The sequence below is a fragment of the Lampris incognitus genome, chromosome 6 (assembly GCF_029633865.1).
Source record: "Lampris incognitus isolate fLamInc1 chromosome 6, fLamInc1.hap2, whole genome shotgun sequence".
NCBI classification, from domain to species: domain Eukaryota; kingdom Metazoa; phylum Chordata; class Actinopteri; order Lampriformes; family Lampridae; genus Lampris; species Lampris incognitus.
The window spans coordinates 17529555-17542097 of NC_079216.1; the positions used below are offsets into that span (position 1 = coordinate 17529555).

Sequence of the window (12543 nt, forward strand, 5' to 3'; positions counted from 1 at the left end):
TGTTTTTCTGGTTTGCATGTCCTCTCAGGCAACACTAAGCAAAACACGCTAGTAATAGGCGATTCTATTACCTACTACATCAAAACTAGCATGGCCTACTGATGTTTGCTTTTACCTGGGGCCAGAGCTACGGACGCTGAACGTAATCTTCGGCTGCTGGCATCACATAGGCATAAGCAGTAGATCGAGGCACAACACCCACAGATCAGAAACTACAGCGTTTTGTGTTTGGTTTTTTTTTCATGTGAGCGCCAAAGATGATAAGATGAAACAATCTTAGGTCACAAAGAAAAACATAGCCAAAACGTATTATCTTGCCAGAAAGATGAGCCCACATGGATTCATTATATCTGCTCCCCTATCTTTGAGGAATAACGATGACTGCTATGACCGGTTACATATGCTGAATTTCTGTTTTGCTCCGTTTAATACTGTAGCGAATTCGAGGGACAACGCAACCACAAAAGCATCAGACTTTTAATCTGAGGGTCCAGGGTTCAAGTCCCTGTTCAGGCGTCTGTTTCACGCTTCAGAAAAAATCTCCTCACCTGAAGTGCTGCTGCTCAAGAGTTATTTATAAAAGTATGCACACGTGCTATTGTCATTAAGAACTACTACTCAAACAACTCCAATCAATTATGGAGGTGCTGGTGTCCCGATGAACCGCTACTGAAGCGACTGCAGTTGAATGTGGTGCACATAGAGGAGCAGCGGAAACAAAGTAGCTTGGTTGTCTCTTGAAGTCTGCTGAAAAAGGGACCCACAGACTTTCTCAACCTTAATGTGAGACTTAATATGGGTTCATGTTATTTTTCCCAACTTACAGCAGTTGGGAAATTCCTGGCTTTTAGCTGATTTAACAAGATGGCGCTTGGAGACGTTGTTTAATTAGCACACAGTTTTCACTTGTTGTAAGACTGTACCTAATCATTGGGGCCTAGCCTCGTTGGCGCAGTAGGCAGCGCGTCAGTCTCATAATCTGAAGGTCGTGAGATCAACCCTCACACGGGGCACAAAGTTTTGATATTTCTTAGTAGATTTGTGTCATGAACTCTTATCTTCAGATTGCCGATCAAGCCAAATCTCCAAATGCCTTTATCGTCGTTCATTTCAGTGTTGTAGAAATACACTACCGATGCTTGCCTGATACCTTTACTTCTTCCTGCGTCACCTTGCTACAACTCTCTAAAATCAGAGCAAAGCTGCACTGCATAGATAAACTGGATTGGCAGCCCTATACGGAACATACGTCTCAAAGGTGCATTTCAGAGTACTGATGTCACCAAATATCGAAACGCAATCATCACAGTTCATTTCAGTGTTGTGGAAATATAGTATGCCTGCTTAACATATAGCTATGTGACACCCTTCTAGAAAACACCAACCGGACTGGCAGCCGTATATAGTAGTTGAGCCTCACAGTTAAATAGATGATAACTGCTAATGCCTTAGGAGGCCTTCCAAGCAGAATACAGACAATACTCAGCAATTTTTGGCTGGAGAAGGCGGGCATCGATCCCGCTGCCTCTCGCATGCTAAGCGAGCGCTCTACCACTTGTGCTAATTCCCCTAGCTCACAACTTAAGAACCTCGCACGGTAAGGTGTATTTCACCAGACAGTTGTGTGGAAGAGAGTCTAAACTAGTGTTTGGCATGCCTTGGCAATAAGCTTTCATTGAAATAGCATACTCATCAAATGAAGCAGAAGTTAGCTTAGCTCGTTACCGTTTACTGCTAACTTATGTAAGTGTGTTCAAATGTCTTTTTCTAGCTGTGCTCTCCACTTAGGTATGTTGCCTCTCTTAGAGAGGCTTGTCCACATGTCAGCAAGAGGGGTTTCATTCCATTAAGTTAGATGCTATTGGCATTTGAGATACCTTACAGCCTCGGCTTCATAGTGATCTCGTTGGCATCTGCGACAGTGCTAGCAATAGCTTGGCCACATCCGAAAATGAAGCTTGGTTTATCTCGGTCTCGCAGGATAGGAGTGCTCACCTGCACCAGCTGCCGGCTGTGTGGCCTGGTCTGAGTCACCCCTCCTCAGTTCGTTTTTCTGGTTTGCATGTCCTCTCAGGCAACACTAAACAAAACACGCTAGTAATTGGCGATTCTATTACCTGCTTCATCAAAACTAGCATGGCCTACTGATGTTTGCTTTTACCTGGGGCCAGAACTACGGACGCTGAAGGCAATCTTCGGCTGCTGGCATCACATAGGCATAAGCAGTAGATAGAGGCACAACACACACAGATCAGAAACTACAGCGTTCTATTATCGCTACTCCGTAGTGCTATATTTACATATTGCCCTCTGACCTCGCCTCTGGCGACGCTAGGCTCTGAAATTCACCGCTCATGCGACAGCATCCCCTAAGCCCCGCCCACAACTGCACTTGACATGCGTCACCACATCACTCGTCAGTTCGACTAGAGCCTCCTTCAAGGGAAGACGTGTCGCGCTGAGCTCTGTTGCGGGTTTTTTCTTCATTGCTGGCTAGATTAGCTATTTTCTCTATTTTGGCAATAGTGCGGTTTTCTCCGTCACTATGGCTGGTGTTAACGTCGACGTCGATGTTGTTTTCGCCGAGTTTTAACAGTTGTTGGCACAGGAAGAAAGACGCTTGTGATTTCCATCCTTTTTGCAGCGACCATCCTAGCATGGCTCATGTTCGGGAGACTGCAGCTAGCCTAGAGGCGCCACCATGCATGGTGTGCGCTTCATGGCCGCTCAGTCGACGGACGAGCTGGGTTTCACACGCCTTTTCCACTCAGGTTGGTGCCGGTGTGTTCGAGATCCCTCCCCGGCCGGGCTCGTTGGTTTCTGCTGTGCTCCCTGGGAGCCAGGACCACATGTGCCCGCCGGCGGTTCCGCAGGCTGCTACTCAAGACGGCGGATCTTGCTCCTACCAAGTCGCTGAGGAAGGGTCCGAGGAGGAGGCAAAGTTCGACGACTTTTTCACTTTTTTCCTTGAGAGGGCCTTGGCTTCGACGGGGACCACAAGGGTTGCCCCAGTCCATGCCTCGGTGACGCCCGGAATGGATCAGGCGTTCTCTGCCTCGGTGGAGGTGCGCAAAGACCCGAAGCACATTCCGCCCTTCCCCCCCATCATGGAGTCCATCAAAGCCACATGGCCGGAACCAGAGAAGGTGCGCTCCACTGTTAAAGTGAACACCAAGAGCCACCTGACGGTTGCCGGCTGGTCTCCTGCTTCTATGCCGCCCCCCACTGTGGTGAAATTTATTTTTCCCCGGCTCTACCCTGGTAAGCTACGCGAGCCGGAGAGCAAGGAGGCGGCGATGAAGATCAAACATCCCTCGCCAGACATGGCGTCCATGGATGACCACGCGCGCCAAATCTGGTTCAGTGTCCTCCGCTCCGCAGCGGCCATCTCCACAGCTGGTCATCTGGCGCGGGCGGTGGACAGTGAGAGCCAGGGGGATGACGACACCGATGCCTCACGCCTGGACGAGGCTTGGAGGGCTTCTCAGATCATCGGCACGTTCCTCCGTGATGCCGCGGTGAACCTGGGTGCGGCTCTGTCCTCCTCAGTCCTGCTGAGGCGCGAGTTCTGGACGAAGGACTGTCGCTTGGAGGACGGGGTCGTTAAGATGATCCGCAAGCTCCCCATCAACACGGACGGCCTTTTCGGTGTGGATGAGCCAGCACTGGAAAAGATCCGTCACGACCTGGCCAACGCGGAGCTGCTGGCTAAGACCTTCAAAGAGAAGGGTCCCGCGCAGCCTCCGACACGCGCTCAAGGCTCTCCGAAGCGCCGCAAGAACTACGACAAGAGCCAGTCGGCTGGCCCCGCGCCAGCCCCTGGGGCTCACAGTCAGTCCCACCACGCTGGCGGAGGCGGCGCGGGTGGTCCTCAGCCTGACGTGAAGCGGAAGTACGAGCACCAGACCAGGGGTGCCAGCTCGGGAGATCCGCGCCGCCGCTGACGGTGCGCGACAGACCCCCACACCCCCTGTTCGAACATTGCAGGTATTAATGTTATGGCCACTGGTGGCAAGGTTTTACCATGCAATGAGGGGAACATGTTGATGAATAAAGATTTCAGTTCTGCATTTTATCCTTCGTGTTCCTCCTCTATACATTATTCTACGGTGGGTGGTCTGTCATATAATGTTGGTGATGTCGATGCCACTTCATTCCACACGCACATGGTGTAGTGAGTAATGTTGTGTCACGTGCCACCGGACTCTGCAAGCAAGTCAGAAGAAACGAAGATGTTCCAGATATGGCAACGGGTTCACTAGATTCACAGGGTGTAGGCTATGTGAATTATACCGCTGAGATCAGTTCTGTTTCAAACCGTACACAAGGTTATGGGTTGTTGAACTCTGTATCTATGCCTGTCTCGGATAATCATGAGCTGTCAGATGGGAATGAAATTAGTTTATCCCATCGGACAGGCGTCCAGAGTTACGCGCTGGGTTTTCCCGTGCGTAAAGCAGGGTTACCGGAGCGCATGACTCGCTGTCTGTGGCCAGTCGGAGAGGGCGCTGGGCGCGCGCATGCTGATGCTGATTTTTCCGCGCTCCCACCTTCTGTTGGGCAAAATCCTGCACATATTCGCTCCCCATATGGGACGCGGTCCGCCGTGGGAGCCTCTCAACACTCCCGTGGAGAGCTCGGAGGTTGGACCGGAATGGCAGCGGTACAGCCTATTTTTCGACAGCCAGACACAACGCGTCACGCGCCCTCTGTCTCCCCATTACGCACGCTGGCAGGCGCTGCCGGGTGTACCAGAGTGGATCCTCCGGACGGTCAGGCATGGGCACGAGATTCGGTTCGAGCAGGGTCCTCCCCCTTACACGGACATACGTCAGACGCTGATCCATTCACCTGCCGAAGCAGAGGTGTTGCGGCAGGAAATATTGGAGATGCTGTCCAAAGACGCGATACAGGTGGTGGAGAGAGGCACAGAGGAAATAGGGGTTTATTCGAGATATTTCCTCGTGCCCAAGAAATCGGGGGGCATGCGGCCGATTCTAGATCTGAAATGGTTCAATACTTGGGTGCGCAAAGAATCATTCCACATGCTGACGGTCCCCCAGCTCCTAGCCATGATATCGAGCGGAGCCTGGTTCACATCTGTAGACCTCAAGGACGCATATTTCCATGTCCCGATAGTGGGTCACCACTGGAAATATCTCAGGTTTGCGTTTCAGGGAACGTGTTACGAGTACAAAGTCCTCCCGTTCGGCTACAGTTTGGCCCCACGGGTCTTTTCGATGTGCGTCAAGGCGGCTCTCACTCCGCTATTCGCCCAGGGTTACGTTATAGCCTACTACTTGGACGATCTGCTTCTGATAGCCCCAGATCACCGGCTGGCTATGGAACGCACGAGTCACCTGGTCTCGCACCTGTCAGACCTGGGTCTCACGGTAAACTGGAAGAAGAGCGTTCCCTGGCCGTCACGCGAAACCACCTATCTGGGATTAGCGTTGGATTCAGGGAGGATGCTGGCTTCCGTCTCGGAGGAGCGGTGGCAGGGGTTAGAGGACCTTCTTGCCAGTTTTGCCCCGGGCCGGTCGGTGACAGTAGGTCAACTGCGTCGGCTCCTGGGCATCATGTCCTCTGCTCACCAGGTGGTGCCTCTGGGTCTGCTTTTTATGAGGAGACTCCAGTGTTGGCTCATTCGAGAGGGCCGGTTCCGCCGGCTGCGCCAACGGCACAGGTTAGTGGTCCCGGAGGGGGTGAGCTTGGACCTGGATCACTGGGCAGAGGCCTGCAGATCCAGGGTTGGGGTTCCCCTCGGACCCAGATCGGAGGAGGTGATTCTATTCACGGACGCATCCCTGGGAGGTTGGGGTGCGATCTGTGGCCACGGCACAATCAGAGGAGTATGGCCCGTGAGTCACAATGCGCACATCAACACGCTGGAGCTGGAGGCAGTGCTGTTGGCGGTGCGTCATTTCGCTCCTCTCCTACGACATCGACACATTCTAGTCAGGTCGGACAGTACCACTACGGTGGCGTATATCAACAGGCAGGGCGGGACGCGGTCGGCTGCGTGCCGTGCGTTAGCCTACGACCTGTGGAGTTGCGTGCATCAGAACGCGCAGTCCATTCGGGCAGTTCATGGGCCTGGCAGCCAGAACGAGGCAGCGGACATCATGTCGCGCGGCGGGCCCAGCTGGGACAACTGGTCCCTCAGTCCTCTTATCGTGGAGATGATCTGGGCGAGGTTCGGAGTGGCGTAGGTGGACTTGTTTGCGTCCACGCGGAACGCCAAATGCGCACGATGGTATTCGCTCTGCCCGAGCGACAACCCGCCTATGGGAGTGAATGCGCTGGGCATCGAGCCGTGGCCACGCGAGCTGCTCTATGCTTTTCCCCCTCTGGGTCTGATACCAGCGGTGGTGGAACGGATCAGATGCACGGGCGCGTCGGTGATCCTGGTGGCTCCCAACAACCCAGGCGCGCCGTGGTTTCCGAACATGGTTTCCATGGTGCGCGCGCCACAGTTCCTCCTCCCGATGTGGCTGGACGCTCTGACGCAGGCAGACGGGATTATCCAACAGGAGCCCCTTCTACCGGGGTTCCAACTGGCGGCCTGGCTTCTCAGAGGGCCAGGCTGAGAGAGGAGGGCTTTGATGAGGCCACGGTGGCCACTATAAAAGCCGCGCGCGCTCCGAGCACATCAGCGCAATACGACTCCAAGTGGAGAGTTTTTGCTAGGTGGTGCGTGGGAGAGGGCGTGGAACCTCTGTCTGCATCCTTGGCCCACGTTGCGGGGTTCTTGGAATACAAGAGATCGACTGACAATTTAGCCTACGAATCGATCAAGGGGTACTTGGCAGCGATCTCAGCCTTTATGCCTAGGCTGGGTGGCGACACTGTCTTCTCTCACCCCCGTATGGTGGCCTTCCTCAAGGGGGTGAGGAACAGGCAGGGTGTTCGGAACGACCGCACGGCCACTTGGGATTTATCCCTGGTTCTGTCGGCGTTGTGTTCTGCGCCATTCGAGCCTTTGGAATCGGCTGACGTTAAGTGGCTGTCGGCCAAGGTGGCGCTCCTGCTGGCCCTGGTGTCTTTGGGTAGGGTCAGCGAACTGTGCGCTCTCCACGGAGGTCATCGAATTTGCCGCGGACAGTTCAAAGGTGATAGTCTACCCGAATCCGTCGTTTCGTCCGAAGCATGTCACCGCGCGTTACCAGCGGGTGCCATTGGTGTTGTCGGCCTTTTATCCCTCTCCCTCTTCGGAGAAGGAGAGGAGGCTCCATCTCCTCTCCCCGGTTCGTGCGCTACGGGTTTACCTGGAGCGCACTGGTCCTTTCAGAAAGACTAAACAGGTCCTTGTCTGCTACGGGGCGACGGGCAGGAAAGGAGAGGCGCTGTCTAGCCAGAGGCTTTCTCATTGGATTTGCTCCGGGATCTCCCAAGCCTATGTGGGGGCTGGTAGAAAAGTACCCAGGTTTAAAGCGCACTCCACGAGGGACACAGCCGCTTCGGTGGCTCTCTATGCTGGTGTGGCGATGGAATCTATTATGTCAACGGCAATGTGGTCTTCGCCACATTCGTTCATTAATCATTACTTAACTGACCAGTCTGCTATGACAGTGACCGGTGCTGTGCTTGGCACAGCGAGGCGCACTGATGCGTAATGCGCTCCGGCCATACGCAAGTGTCTCCCGTCGGGAGCGCGAACGTTTGTACATAGTTAATTAAAAAATATATATATATTATATATAGGCTATAGCCTATGTGTATATGTATACGGAAAGTTCGAACGGTTACGTTCCCTTTTCTCTTTTTTTCCCGCCCCCTTATGCGAGCCTCCCCTCTACGATATACTAGCCGGTCAAAGGGGGGGATTTGAGTACTGGGTGTGAGGTGTTGTTCCCCTTATTGTCCTCAGCGCAGGCGAGGGGCATTAGTCCGCCGCTACTCCGTAGTTGGGGCAATATGTAAATATAGCACTACAGAGTAGCGATAATAGAACTCCTGGTTCTGTAGAGAACCTGGGTTCTATGAGCTACGGAGTAGTGCTATATTTTCCTGCTCGCCTGCTGAGGTCCCTTGAAGGAGGCTTTGGTGGGTCGAACTGACGAGTGATGTGGTGACGCATGTCAAGTGCAGTTGTGGGCGGGGCTTAGGGGATGCTGTCGCATGAGCGGTGATTTTCAGAGCCTAGCGTCGCCAGAGGCAAGGTCAGAGGGCAATATGTAAATATAGCACTACTCCGTAGCTCATACAACCCAGGTTCTCTACAGAACCAGGAGTTTTGTGTTTGTTTTTTTTTTCATGTGAGCACCAATGATGATCAGATGAAACAATCTTAGGTCACAAAGAAAAACAGCCAAAACTAGTTATCTTGCCAGAAAGATGAGTCCACATGGATTCATTATATCTGCTCCCCTATCTTTGAGGGATAACGATGACTCCTATGATCGGTTACATATGCTGAACTTCTGTTTTGCTCCGTTTAATACTGAGCAAGGATTCTTGGTTTTAGATATATGTTTTCTTTCTGGGATCCACAGTGGAAATCCATGGGGGTGTCTTGATGGGGGTGAATGGTGAGATTTATATGTGTCTCTTTTTTGGTTTTCTGAATCTGCATGTGCAAGTTCCCAATTTGAAACTTGCTGAATAATTCAAATTAAATGAAAAAGAAAAAAAAATTCACATTGAGTTTTTCCTCGTCTGAAAAGGGGCATTGTACATTGCACAAAATGTAACTGTGACTTTAAAGCCATCTGGGACTAGATTATAATTTAGGGTTATACAGATAAAATTGACATGAGAAACACTCAGGCAAGCATGAATTTCTTGGGCGCTTAAGACGGAAGGAAGGGCCTGAGTAGTTCATCAGGACACTAGTACCTGTGCATTATTTTATAAATAACTCTTGAGCAGCAGCACTTCAGGTGACGAGATTTTTTTTGAAGCGTGAAACAGACGCCTGAACAGAGACTTGAACACTGGACCCTCAAATTAAAAGTCTGATGTTCTCCCGTCTGAGCTACTTCTTTGTGATCTAAGATTGTTTCATCTTATCATCATTGGTGCTCACATGAAAAAAAAACAAAAACACACAAACGTCTGAGCTATTCAGGCCCTTCCTTCTGTCTTAAGCGCCAAAGAAATTCATGCTTGCCCAAGTGTTTCTCATGTCAATTTTATCTGTATAACCCTAAATTATAATCTAGTCCCAGAGGGCTTTAAAGTCACAGTTACATTTTGTGCAATGTACAATGCCCCTTTTCTTTGACCCTCGACTCAGACGAGGAAAAAGTCAATGTGATTTTTTTTTCTTTTGTTCATTTAATTTGAATGTTTCGGCAAGTTTCAAATTGGGAACTTGCACATACAGATTCAGAAAACCAAAAAAGAGACACAGATAAATCTCACCATTCACCCCCATCAAGACACCCCCATAGATTTCCACTGTGGAGCCCAGAAAGACAACCATATATCTAAAACCAAGAATACTTGCTCAGTATTAAACGGAGCAAAACAGAAGTTCAGCATATGTAACCGATCATAGGAGTCATCGTTATTCCTCAAAGATAGGGGAGCAGATATAACGAATCCATGTGGACTCATCTTTCTGGCAAGATAATACGTTTTGGCTATGTTTTTCTTTGTGACCTAAGATTGTTTCATCTTATCACCATTGGTGCTCATATGAAAAAAAAAAAACACAAAACGCTGTAGTTTCTGATCTGAGGGTGTTGTGCCTCGATCTACTGCTTATGCCAATGTGATGCCAGCAGCCGAAGATTACGTTCAGCGTCCGTAGCTCTGGCCCCAGGTAAAAGCAAACATCAGTAGGCCATGCTAGTTTTGATATAGCAGGTAATAGAATCGCCTATTACTAGCGTGTTTTGTTTAGTGTTGCCTGAGAGGACATGCAAACCAGAAAAACGAACTGTGCACTGAGGAGGGGTGACTCAACCCAGGCCACACAGCCGGCAGCTGGTGCAGGTGAGCACTCCTATCCTGCGAGACCGAGATAAACCAAGCTTCATTTGCGGATGTGGCCAAGCTATTGCTAGCACTGTCGCAGATGCCAATGAGATGACTATGAAGCCGAGGCTGTAAGGTATCTCAAATGCCAATCGCCTCTAACTTAATGGAATGAAACCCCTCTTGCTGACGTGTGGCAAGCCTCTCCAAGAGAGGCAACATACCTAAGTGGAGAGCACAGCTAGAAAAAGACATTTGAGCACACTTACGTAAGTTAGCAGTAAACGGTAACGAGCTAAGCTAACTTCTGCTTCATTTGATGAGTATGCTATTTCAAGGAAAGCTTATTGCCAAGGCATGCCAAACACTAGTTTAGACTCTCTTCCACACAACTGTCTGGTGAAATACACTTTACGGTGTGAGGTTGTTAAGTTGTGAGCTAGGGGAATTAGCTCAAGTGGTAGAGCGCTCGCTTAGCATGCGAGAGGCAGCGGGATCGATACCCGCATTCTCCAGCCAGGAATTGTTGAGCATTGTCTGTATTCTATTTGGAAGGCGTTTGCAGTTATTATCAATTTAACTGTGAGACTTAACTAGTAGAAACGGCTGCCAATCCAGTTGGTGTTTTCTAGAAGGGTGTCACATAGGCATATGTTAAGCAGGCATACTATATTTCTACAACACTGAAATGAACTGTGATGATTGCGTTTCCATATTTGGTGACGTCAGTACTCTGAAATGCACCTGTGAGACGTATGTTCCGTATAGGGCTGCCAATCCAGTTTATCTATCCAGTGCAGCTTTGCTCTGATTTTAAAGAGTTGTAGCATGATGACGCAGGAAGAAGTAAAGGTATCAGGATAGCATCTATTGTATTTAGAAATCACGTCAGGACACAGCGCTGTTGCTCGACACAACCTCTCCGTGGCATTCTTTATTTAGACTGACACAGCATCACAGGCAGACCCGATCAAACAACGTAGAGCCCGCTGTTGTAGGGTAATGTTACGCAGCCAACAGCTCCCCCTGGGGGCACTGATTGATGTATACTTGCCCTGTGTAACATGCCTCAGTTGCGTTATGGGCACAGTCGGTGAATACATGTTACTAAGCGACACAGCCCGACTCTGTCTGTTATTTATATGCACCTACACTTGCAACATGGTGTCAGAAGCTGTATTGGAACCCAACGTGAGTCTTACGTTGCCCGTTGCTTGAACAGTGCGCGTTTATTTTTCTACTAAGCGTAGCTAGAAGTTTTAGTTAGCCTGCTAGCATTAGCATCGAGCCAAGACGATGGCTTCCAATATTCCGCCGCCGGAGCCCATGAAGATGACTGGGGATCTTCACAGCAACTGGGATACTATTGTATTTAGAAATCACGTCAGGACACAGCGCTGTCGCTCGACACAACCTCTCCGTGGCATTCTTTATTTAGACTGACACAGCATCAAAGGCAGACCCGATCAAACAACCCAGAGCCCGCAGGCATCACCAATCGATCCCAGCACAATAGAATAGCACCAAATCAAATGCAGCACTGTCGATGTGTGCATACATAACATTCCCCCCCCCCCCCGGCAGGATTTCAAACATGAAAGGTTGACACAAAGTCCTCTAGGTGGCCAGGGCGTAAACGTGTGCGAACAGGTCGCGGGGCGGCCTGAGGCTGGGCAGGCCGAGGTGGGGAGGGAGATGGCAGGGGGAGCTGAGGCCCAGAAATGTCTGGGGCCCGTGTAGGAGCTGCATGAAGCCCCGGGGCGTCTCGCCATGCTGAGGGAATGGCTATGGTTGTGTCACCAGCTGTGTGTGGCGGAGCTGACACCTTCCGTAGACGACTGGAGTGCCACCGAGTGCCATCGCTGAGGAGGTAAGTGGCTGGGCCCAGCTGACGGGTGACTTGGAGAGGAGATGACCAGTATGAAGCCATTTTATTGTCCCTGTGGGGCCTGCGGACCCTGACCCAGTCTGACACATTGATGTCTGGCACCCTGGTTCGTTTTGACTGGTCAAACCGTTGCTTCATCCGCGTCTGCTGACGAGTGACTGAGGCTCTGACCCCAGAGGGAGGTGCCTGAGGTGTGGAGGGGCGGAGCCTGTCAAGGGGCATGCACAGTTCCCGGCCTAGCATGAGAGAGGCTGGGGAGACGCCTGTGGTCGAGTGCTGTGTGGCCCGATAGTGTAGCAGAGTGTGACGGATGGCCTGCGTGAAAGAGCACCCTTGGGCCATGTGTGCTCTGAGGCCGTTCTTCAGTGACTGGTGAAAACGTTCAACGCCGCCATTGGCCTGGGGGTGGTAGTACGCAGTGCGTATATGACGGATGCCCTTGCTTTCGAGATAAGCAGTGAACTCAGCAGAGACCAGCTGAGGGCCGTTGTCAGTGGTGATGGCCTTTGGGAGGCCCCAGCGAGAGAAAAGAGAGTCCAGGAAGTCGATGATGATCTGTGAGGTCACAGTGCCGGAAGTGGTGAGTTCAGGCCATTTTGAGTGTAGATCGTAGGCGACCACCATGAAGCGTTGGTGGTGGGGAACTCCATGGATCTCACCACAAATGTCCAACTGCAGGTGTTCCCAGGGCTGAGAGGGCCAGGCGAGAGGTTGCAGGGGTGGGGGAGCCT

At 51.2% G+C, this 12543-nt stretch overlaps 2 non-coding genes across 2 annotated transcripts; both read left to right on the plus strand.

Annotated features, from left to right (window-relative positions):
* Positions 1 to 940: 940 nt before the first annotated feature.
* On the plus strand, positions 941 to 1013 carry trnam-cau (transfer RNA methionine (anticodon CAU)). Its single transcript has one exon. It is a non-coding gene; the product is annotated as a tRNA-Met (tRNA).
* Positions 1014 to 10366: 9353 nt separating this feature from the next.
* trnaa-agc (transfer RNA alanine (anticodon AGC)) lies at positions 10367 to 10439 on the plus strand. The gene has a single exon. It is a non-coding gene; the product is annotated as a tRNA-Ala (tRNA).
* Positions 10440 to 12543: the final 2104 nt, after the last annotated feature.